The sequence below is a fragment of the Arachis ipaensis genome, chromosome B04, assembly GCF_000816755.2.
Source record: "Arachis ipaensis cultivar K30076 chromosome B04, Araip1.1, whole genome shotgun sequence".
NCBI classification, from domain to species: domain Eukaryota; kingdom Viridiplantae; phylum Streptophyta; class Magnoliopsida; order Fabales; family Fabaceae; genus Arachis; species Arachis ipaensis.
Genome location: NC_029788.2, coordinates 115,614,674 through 115,624,710, shown reverse-complemented (window position 1 = coordinate 115,624,710; position 10,037 = coordinate 115,614,674). Strand labels below are relative to the sequence as shown.

Sequence of the window (10,037 nt, the reverse complement as noted above, 5' to 3'; positions counted from 1 at the left end):
ATTATCTATTATTTTTAAATAATATTTAATGTATTTATTTATATAATAAATATGTTGCGGCCCAGCCCATCTGGTCGATATCACTGCACCTTCGGATCCGGGCAACCGCTTTGCGGGGTGCTCCACACCCGGACCTTGACCTGAACATCCCGTAGGAGCCAGCTCGCCTGGTGACGGCTAGTAGAAGGAAACTTTGCGGAAGGTGGGTCTCTGACCATGAGGGGCCCACCTCTGACACGGTATATATGGGGAGGGTCCTACCCCTCCCCAAAGGTACGTCACTACAACTTTTCACTTTTTTCCACCTGCTCACCACACTGACTTGGGCGTCGGAGGGTCTTTGCAGGTGGCACCCCCCTCAACGCATCAAGTGCTCGCAAGGTCGTCAGCTCGAACTATCCATTCCCAGGACTCAGACCAAGGCAGGACCCATCTTCACATCTGAACCGTCCGGTAACCCGACGAACCGAACATTGGCGCCGTCTGTAGGGACCTATGGATTTTGTTCTGGTTCCTAATGGGGCTGACGCCGGAGCCGGGCATGGAGGGGAAGGAGTAGATCTCAGAAGCAGTAGGGTAGCTGCTGGAGCCACCACTCGTGAGGGCACCAGGTCCCCCCCGCGGCGACCTGAGGGACGCCCCTTTAGAGGAACAGACAGTGATAGCGCCAGAATAATACAAGAGCTGCGCCATAGGGTGCAAAACCTGGAGTGAGAAGTGGCCAACCGTAAAAGTCGTCAGAGGAGAGAGGAGTCTCTGAGGAAGTCACTCTAGGCGCACCCCGACCCCCCGGTCAGAATCAGAAAGCTTGGAAAGCAGAGAGGTACCAAGGAGGCGACGAGATCCCCTGGTCTATACCCGGTCACCGACAATAGATACCGAAGACGAAGACTGGAAGGCCGGCAGGGAACGAAGAAGAAGGAGCCGACCACAACAAAAACATCACGCGGAAGGGGCAAGGAGAAGCCGGCCTAACAGGGAGCGCAGTAGGGGAAGACCGAGACGAATCCGGCAACCAGTGATCATGGGGGCGACCCCCTTCCACCACTCGGTCCTTGGAGTTCGGCTGCCAAAGCACTTCGACAAGCCGACTGACATGAGGTATGATGGTACCCAGGATCCCCAGGAACACCTAATAGCATTCGAGGCCAGGATGAACCTGGAAGGGGTAGCCGATGAAGTAAGGTGCCGCCCTTTCCCGGTAACCCTGGCTGGACCAGTGATCCGATGGTTTAACGCCCTCCCCCAGGGCTCCATAACCGCGTTCGCCGATATCAGCCGCGCCTTCCTGGTCCAGTTCACCACGCCTATCGCAAAAGTGAAACACCCGATTAATCTGCTAGGGGTAAATCAACGAGCCGGCGAGCCAACTAGGAAGTACCTGGACAGATTCAATGACGAGTGCCTGGAAATTGACGGCCTAACCGATTCAGTGGCCAGTTTGTGCCTAACCAACGGGCTGCTAAATGAGTATTTCAGAAAACAACTTACCACCAAGCCTGTCTGGATGATGCAAGAGATTCAGAGTGTGGCTAGAGAATACATCAATGATGAAGAAGTGAGTCGGGTCATGGCAGCTAATAAACGGCAGCACGCATACTCTAATGCCCACCCACCGGGTGGTGGGGAAAGGGCCAAGGAACACTCCAGAGACGGGGTATTGGCCAAGACCTCAAAACCCTTCCCCCGTGTTGGGAAGTTCACCAACTACACTCCCCTGGCGGCTCCAATCGTCAAGGTCTATCAGCAGATCGCCAACAAGGACATCTTGTCGAAGCCCCGACAACTCAAGTACAGGACAGGAGGAAACCAGAACCTCTATTGCGATTATCACAAGGGTTATGGCCACAAAACCCAAGACTATTTTGACCTGAAAGACACCCTGGAGCAGGCCATTCGAGAAGGAAAGTTAGCTGAGTTCTCCCACCTTATAAGGGAACCAAGGAGGAGGGACCGGTCAGTAGAGGACAAAAGCTGTGCCGTAAGACAAAGACGGGAACCCGAAGAGGATAACGAGCGCGGTCTCATGGTGGTAAACGTGGTGATTGGGAGAGACGTCCCTCTCAGATCGAAATCGGCTAGCAAGAAGGACGCCAAGGTCTTGGCTATGACCTCTGGCCCCGCACCGACCTCCCGGCGGGTACCCTCGATATCCTTCGGCCCCGAAGATCAATGGTTTGATGAGGTGGAAGAGAACCCACCAATGGTGATCACGGCCCGGGTGGGCAACGGCCTAGTAAAACGGATCCTGGTGGACACGGGAGCCGACTCCAATATCATATTCCGCAATGTATTTGATGCCCTGCGCCTACGGGATACCGACTTGAAGGGTCATCAACACGGCGTGGTAGGCCTAGGCGATAACTTCATCAAGCTAGATGGTGTAGTTTTCCTCCCGGTCTCCATTGGCGGAGGCAGGTGGAAGAAGTCGCTAATGGCGGAGTTCGTTGTCTTAAGGGACTCCACGGCCTACAACCTCATCCTAGGAAGAAAAACCATCAACGACTTTGGGGCGGTGATTTGCACCAAGTTATTGGTAATGAAGTTTGTAGCTGATAATGGATCAGTGGGGACCATCAGGGGTGACCTGGAGATGGCAGTCGCATGCGACAACGCCAGCCTCTCCCTGAGGAAGAAATCTAAAGAAGCATCCGGTGTCTTCCTTGCCAACCTGGACGCCAGGGTTGATGACAAACCTAGGCCGGAACCAGAGGGAGATCTTGAAAAATTTAGGGTCGGCGACTCAGAGGACGAGTTTACCTTTGTGAACAGGAATCTACCCCATGACTGGAAAGAACCCCTGATAGAAATGATCAGAGCCAACGGCGACTTGTTCGCCTGGACTCCGGCTGACATGCCGGGTATAGCCCTCAATTCATGTCGCACCAGCTGGCCGTGAGGCTGGAGGCGAGCCAGTAGCTCAAAGGAGGAGAAAGATGTCCCAAGAAAGGGTGGAAGAGGTGGCCAAACAGACGGCCAGCCTACTGGAAGCGGGCTTCATCCAGGAACTGGACTATTCAACGTGGTTGGCAAATGTGGTCCTCGTTAAAAAAACCAATGGAAAATGGAGAATGTGCGTAGATTACTCCGACCTCAACAAGGCATGTCCCAAGGATTCCTTCCCCTTACCCAACATCGACGTTCTTGTTGACGCGGCGGCAGGTTACCGGTATCTGAGCTTCATGGATGCCTATTCTGGGTACAATCAGATACCGATGCACCGGCCAGATGAAGAGAAAACGGCGTTCATAACGCCAGGAGGGACATACTGCTACAAGGTGATGCCGTTCGGGCTGAAGAATGCGGGGGCCACATACCAAAGGCTGATGAACAAGGCCTTCAGGGACCTCATCGGCAAGACGGTAGAGGTATACGTGGATGATATCTTGGTCAAGACCGCCAGGCCCGAGGCCCTCTAAAGTGACTTAGAAAGCGTCTTCGCGTCTCTTCGCCAACACGGAATGAGGCTCAATCCGCTGAAGTGTGCCTTCGCTGTCGAAGTCGGAAAATTCCTAGGGTTGATGATAACGCAACGAGGGGTGGAGGCCAACCCGAAAAAGTGTGAGGCAATCCTACAGATGAAGAGCCGGGGAAGTGTAAAAGATGACCAAAGGTTAGCAGGTAGACTCACCGCACTGTCCCGTTTCCTCGGCGCGTCGGCGGCTAAAGCTCTACCTTTCTTTAACCTAATGAAGAAGGGGATCGTGTTTGAGTGGACACCGAAATGTGAAGAGGCTTTCAAACAATTCAAAGAGATAATCTCGGCGCCACCTGTTCTAGCGAGGCCTAAGAACAGAGAAGCGCTGTACTTGTATCTGGCAGTAACCGACGAGGCCTTGGCGGCGGTCTTGGTGCGAGAAGAGGGGAAAACCCAGCAGCCAATATATTTTGTGAGTAAAGCACTACAAGGAGCGGAGCTAAGGTATAGCAAGCTGGAGAAAGTGGCATATGCGCTCCTGACATCGTCGCGCAGGTTGCGGCAGTACTTTCAAGGACACCAAGTAATCGTCAGAACGGATCAGGCAATCCGACAAGTACTGTAGAAACCCGACCTGGTAGGTAGAATGATGACTTGAGCTATTGAGCTCTCCTAGTATGACTTACAGTATGAACCCAGGCACGCGATCAAGGCTCAAGCCATGGCTGACTTCCTGGTAGAAGTGACAGGAGACCCCGCCGGGACCCCGAACACACGGTGGAAGCTTCATGTTGACGGAGCATCTAACCAAACGTTCGGAGGGGCAGGAATCATCTTGGAGAACCCGACTGGAGTTGTATATGAGCAGCCCATCAAATTCGATTTCCCGGTCTCTAACAATCAAGCAGAGTATGAAGCCTTACTGGGAGGCCTAGCGCTGGCAAGAGAGGTCGGAGCGACCAGAGTGGAGATGTGCAACGACTCACAGGTCATAACTTCCCAGATTAATGGGACCTACCAGGCCAGAGACTCACTGTTACCGAAGTATCTGGGGAAAGTCAAAGAATTGAGCAAGCAATTCGAGGAGGTCACGATCCAGCACGTTTCGAGAGAACGGAAAACACGGGCGGATCTCCTGTCCAAGCTAGCGAGCACAAAACCAGGGACTGGCAACCGATCTCTGATTCAAGGTTTGATAAAAGAACCAGCAGTGGTCCTATAGCTGACCCAGTCAGAACCCTCTTGGATGGACCCGATCATCGACTTCCTGGAAAAAGTCGAGCTCCCCAGTGACGAGAAGGTGGCCAAAACAATAAGACGAGAAGCGGCCAAGTATGCAATCATACAGGGCCAGTTGTTTAAGAAGGGGCTTAGCCAACCCCTGCTGAAATGCCTGCACCCCAACCAAATGGAGTATGTCCTCTGGGAAGTCCATGAAGAATGCTGCAGTCACCACATCGGAGGGAAGGCCTTAGCTAGGAAGCTCATCAGAGCCGGGTACTACTGGCCCTCCATGATGGCAGATTCTAAGGAATTCATAAGAAGGTGCAAGAGATGCCAGAAAAATTCTAGCTTTCACAAAGTGCCAGCAACCAAACTCAGCTTCTTCACGACTTCCCGACCTTTCTCACAATGGGGAATTGACCTATTAGGACCCTTCCCAGTCGGGCCAGGACAAGTCAAGTACCTGATACTGGCGATTGACTACTATACAAAGTGGATAGAGGCAGAGCCACTGGCCAGCATATCCTCAACGAACTGTCGAAAGTTTATATGGAGACAGATAATAGCAAGATTCGGCATCTCAGAAGCTATCATCTCGGACAACGGGACGCAGTTCGCCGATAAAAAATTTGGAGAATTCCTTGCCAGTTTGGGGGTAAAACAAAAGTTTTTGTCAGTAGAGCATCCCCAGACCAATGGATAAGTGGAGGCTGCGAACAAGATCATCCTGCAGGGCCTCAAGAAGCGACTCGACCAGAAGAAGGGAGCGTGGGCGGATGAACTGGCCTCGGTTCTCTGGTCTTACCGCACAACCCAACAATCCGCCACCGGGGAAACGCCCTTCCGACTCACGTATGGGGTAGAGGCAATAATACCCGTGGAAGTCGGGGAGCTGAGCCCACGACTACTCTTAGGGGTAGTCAAAGAGGCCGTGGAAAAGGACTTGGTGGATGAAGCAAGGGAGATGACCCATCTATCAGAGATGGCGCTAAAACAAAGAATGGCCCTGTGCTACAATGCCAAGGTGCTCAAAAGAGAGTTCGAATAGGACGACTTGGTCTTAAGACGCAACGATGTTGGGCCGCCGACGACAGGGCAAGGAAAACTGGCGGCAAACTGGGAAGGCCCTTATAGGGTTAAGGAAGTGCTCGGCAGCGGCGCGTATAAATTAGAACGGCTGGACGACAAAGAAATACCCAAGACATGGAACGTGGTTAACCTAAAGAGATTCTACCCCTAGCAGCTGAGGCACGCCATATGAGTAAGATTCCTACCAGTTTAACCACACCAGTAAGATTTGCATTACTGTATGTGAGATCATTAGACTTACGATAATTGTTTATGCTACCTTTAGTTATAAGCTTGTTTATGTCATCTTTAATTGTTGCCTATACTATCTTCGCCCCGTGTTTACGTTATTCAGATTTATCATACGTCGTTGATTTTTCGAAATTTATCAAAACGGAAAACCGGGATTGATCACCCCAATAACCTAGAACATTAAAAAACAATCAGGCGACTCCTACGACTACCAAACGATGCGCTTAGCGACCAATAAAACGGTAAGAGACATTGACGATAGACAAGTCATTAATTACATATATGCCAAAAACGGCAACCAAGTTCACCACAACTATCTTAATACACTAAACGGCAGTCAACTAGCCAAAAGTATATAAAATCTATATATTACAAAAAACGAAGTTCAAAGGCAAGACCAAATCACTTCTTCGGGATGTCGACAATTTTTCCATCCTTGATGGTTTTGAAGACGCTAACAGCTGAGGTGTCGAAGTCGGGAGCCAACAGCTTCACCTGAGCCTTGAGGGCCTCCTCAGTCATCAAGATGGCGCTCTTCCCTTGCTTGACAGTCTCTTTGTACTTTCTCATCAGTTCGGTCGCCTCATTCTTAGCCGCAGTTGCCGAGGCCAGGGCCTCATCATGCTCCTTTTCGACCTCTTTTACCTTGCCCTGAGCGGAGTTGAGCTGACTCTCCATGGTCATCTCCCTCTCGGTAAGCCGGGCAACGGCGACATCAGAAGTCTTAACCTTCTCCGTAGCAGTAGCCAGCAGCTCCTGAGCAGTTGCCAATTGCTTCCGAAGTAACTCCACCTCGGCCTTGTACTTGTTATTTGCTTCAACAGAAGATTCAAGTCTATTCTGCAAAGAATACGTTCCCGCCAGGGTAAACTCCGCCTTCCTTGCTATCGCGGCTCCCCGGAGCAACGTGCGATACATCCATCTTGCCTACCCCGGAAGATCCCCACCATGGAGGAAGTCCTCTGTGCCCGGGAGCAATTGGGAATCGATAAAGTTTCCGGTATCAAAATTCTTCTCCATCACGGTAAGAGCTCCCTCCGGGCTAGAAGACGGTTTCCTTTTCCTGGGATTATCCACTATTATCACATCCGGGTTCTCAACCTCGATCTCTGGCTGAGGTTTCGGTCCACCACTAGTACCGATTACCTCACCATGAGAAGGTTGGGACTGAGCCCCAGCGCTTGCGGTATCCTGAGGAGGATTCTCTTGATTATCTGCGGCTTGGTGGTCAGAAGCCGTCTCCTCCTCGATGTCGTTATTGAGAAAGGTGTTAAATAAAGCTTCAAGACCAACTTGCTCGCCAGCCATCGACACTGGTAAAGAGCACGAAAGCTCGTTAGCTAAAAAAAAAAGAAGAAGAGAAGGGAAACTCACGTATATAATTCCTAGATACATTTTGGTCACCCATGAGAAGATGGGGGTTAACATTATTCTTCCCAAACACTGCTAACAACACGTCGGCAACCCGTTTATTCTCTGGAGATAGCCCTTTATATGTGACTTTAATAAAAGCGTTCGCCCCTGCCCCAAAACTCCAATAGGTCGGGATGCGACGCACCCACTCCAGCGTCAGCCAAAATGGGTGATGACCCTCTAAAGGGCGAACTTTGAAATACCTATCTTTGAACCCATGGTAGGAGTCCTCAAACAACCCAAAAATCCTCCGACCCTTGGCAGATCAGAAAGACATGAAGCCTTTCTTCGCCTTCCCCTCTTTAGAGGGATTCGTCAAAGTAAAAAAAAAAACAAGAAAACCTCAACGGAGACCGGCAACTCCAAGTACTCACAAACCATCTCGAAGACGCAGATCGAAGCCCAACTGTTCGGATGCAACTGGGACAACGCCACGTCACACCAATTGAGTAGCGCCATTTGAAAGGGAGAGAAGGGAATGCAAACTCCCACTTGAGTAAACATTACCTTATAGAACCAGATCCAGTCGGCAACTCAGGGGTGGTGCAGGTTTATTTGATAAATCCGCTCATGTGGGGCGGGGACAAAGACCTCGTAATGGGACTCCTCGTCAGTCCCACCACACAGGTACTCAGCTTGCCGGAACTCAGTGAGCTCCTCTAGATCCGTTTGATTGGGAGAATCCTTCACATCCGAAGTCACCTAGGCGTACCGGTCGTAAGCTGCTCTCGCAGCTGGTGCCCGTGCAACATGACGCTGGGCCATACCTACAGTGGGGGCACCACCCGGTTAGACTAAGAGATCGGGAGATCGGCACCATAACCAGAAAGCTACAGTCTACCGATCAAAAACTAACAATTTAGCTAAACTTGAGCCTACGCAAGACAAAGCCTAAAAGACCAACACCCTAGAATGGTAACCCCCTAATACATCTACCTAACGCTAATAGTATCTACTACGCAATCCAGCTTAGAAGAACAACACACACGCACGGAAATGGCACAATTACAAAGAAAAACTAAACAAGATGAAGAAGAGGAAATGAAACATACCTGGATAATTGCGTTGGAACGAAGGAGCCGAAAGGATTAAAAAGGCTGGAGAGAGAAAGGGAGACTGCAGCGGCAAATTGGAACCAGCAAGGAGAGTGATGAGGGGATGCGATGGTAGCAAAATGAAAACCAAATGATGAATAAAGGAAACTGAGGGGATAACTGATGCATGAAGAGGCGCGAAAGACAGGGGTAAAACAGTCATTGCGCGCGAGGTTTTGAATTTCCCATTATGAGCATTTAATGCTCGGCGCGAGAAACGAGGCGAGAAGCGGAGCACCCCTGCAACGAACAAGCCCACGCGCCCAGGAAACGCGCCCCTGTCACGATCAGTCAACCAACCGACACCTCATGTGAAGAGGAGCAGAACGCACCACCTACGGCACTCGCGGCCCCAACTGGCGCGTTGGGAGCACTGTTGCGGCCCAGCCCATCTGGCCGATATCACCGCACCTTCGGATCCGGGCAACCGCTCTGCGGGGCGCCCTGCACCCGGACCTTGACCCGAGCATCCCACAGGAGCCAGCTCGCCTGGTGATAGCTAGGGGAAACTTCGCGGAAGGTGGGTCTCTGACCATGAGGGGCCCACCTCTGAGACGGTATATATGGGAGGGTCCTACCCCTCCCCAAAGGTACGTCACTACAACTTTCTACTTTTTTTCACCTGCTCACCACACTGACTTGGGCGTCGGAGGGTCTTTGCAGGTGGCACCCCCCTCAACGCATCAAGTGCTCGCAAGGTCGTCAGCTCGAACTATCCGTTCCCAGGACTCAGACCAAGGCAGGACCCATCTTCACATTTGAACCGTCCGGTAACCCGATGAACCGAACAAAATACAATTATTTTTCTTACTAAAAAATATAATTTGTTTTATGGTATTTATTATTACATTTTGAATTAAAAGAAACAAATTTAATTCTTGACGTGTTTTTGACTTTTTTTTTTTGTACAAAATAACATATTATTAATCGTATGTAAAAAACTAAATTGTGAAGATATTATTCATTAAATGTTACCTTGAATTTATTTGATTTTTAAGAAATTTATGCATGGATTATTATCTTTCTTTCATCTCTTTATTATTATTATTATTATTATTATTATTATTATTATTGATAATTTGTTACATATATATTGAGACATGAAAATTATATAGCCCCTTATAAAGAATTTAGTCAAGTCCATCTTGAAGAACAAATTTACTTTAATAGAAAGACATACCCAGCTATGAGGATGTTGTGAAACATAATAATTTTAAAATTTAAAAGATTGACGAATAATAAAAAAAAATTAAGGACTCTCTTAAAAGATAAAACGAAAATACGTACAATAAAGAAATTGAAGGAGGAGATAACGATGGTATTGAAGCGGCCGAAATAAAAATCGGCGAGAAAGCCACCAAGTAAAGGGAAGAGGGAGGAAAACTCAATCTATGTGTTCACATTCTTTGTTGCATCTACTACTGACTTTTTAAGCTCTTTTGCTATGTATGTTATCAAATTTGCAGACGACAAACCCATCGAAATAAATCACTCCACAAATTTCACACCTATCCATACTACAAATACCCATAAAATTATTTATTCTAAAAGTTTAAAATAATAAAAAA

General features: G+C 49.3%; 1 pseudogene; it reads right to left on the bottom strand.

Moving 5' to 3' along the window:
* Window positions 1-9,948, bottom strand: part of LOC107637032 — a 12,778-nt pseudogene extending 2,830 nt beyond the window's left edge.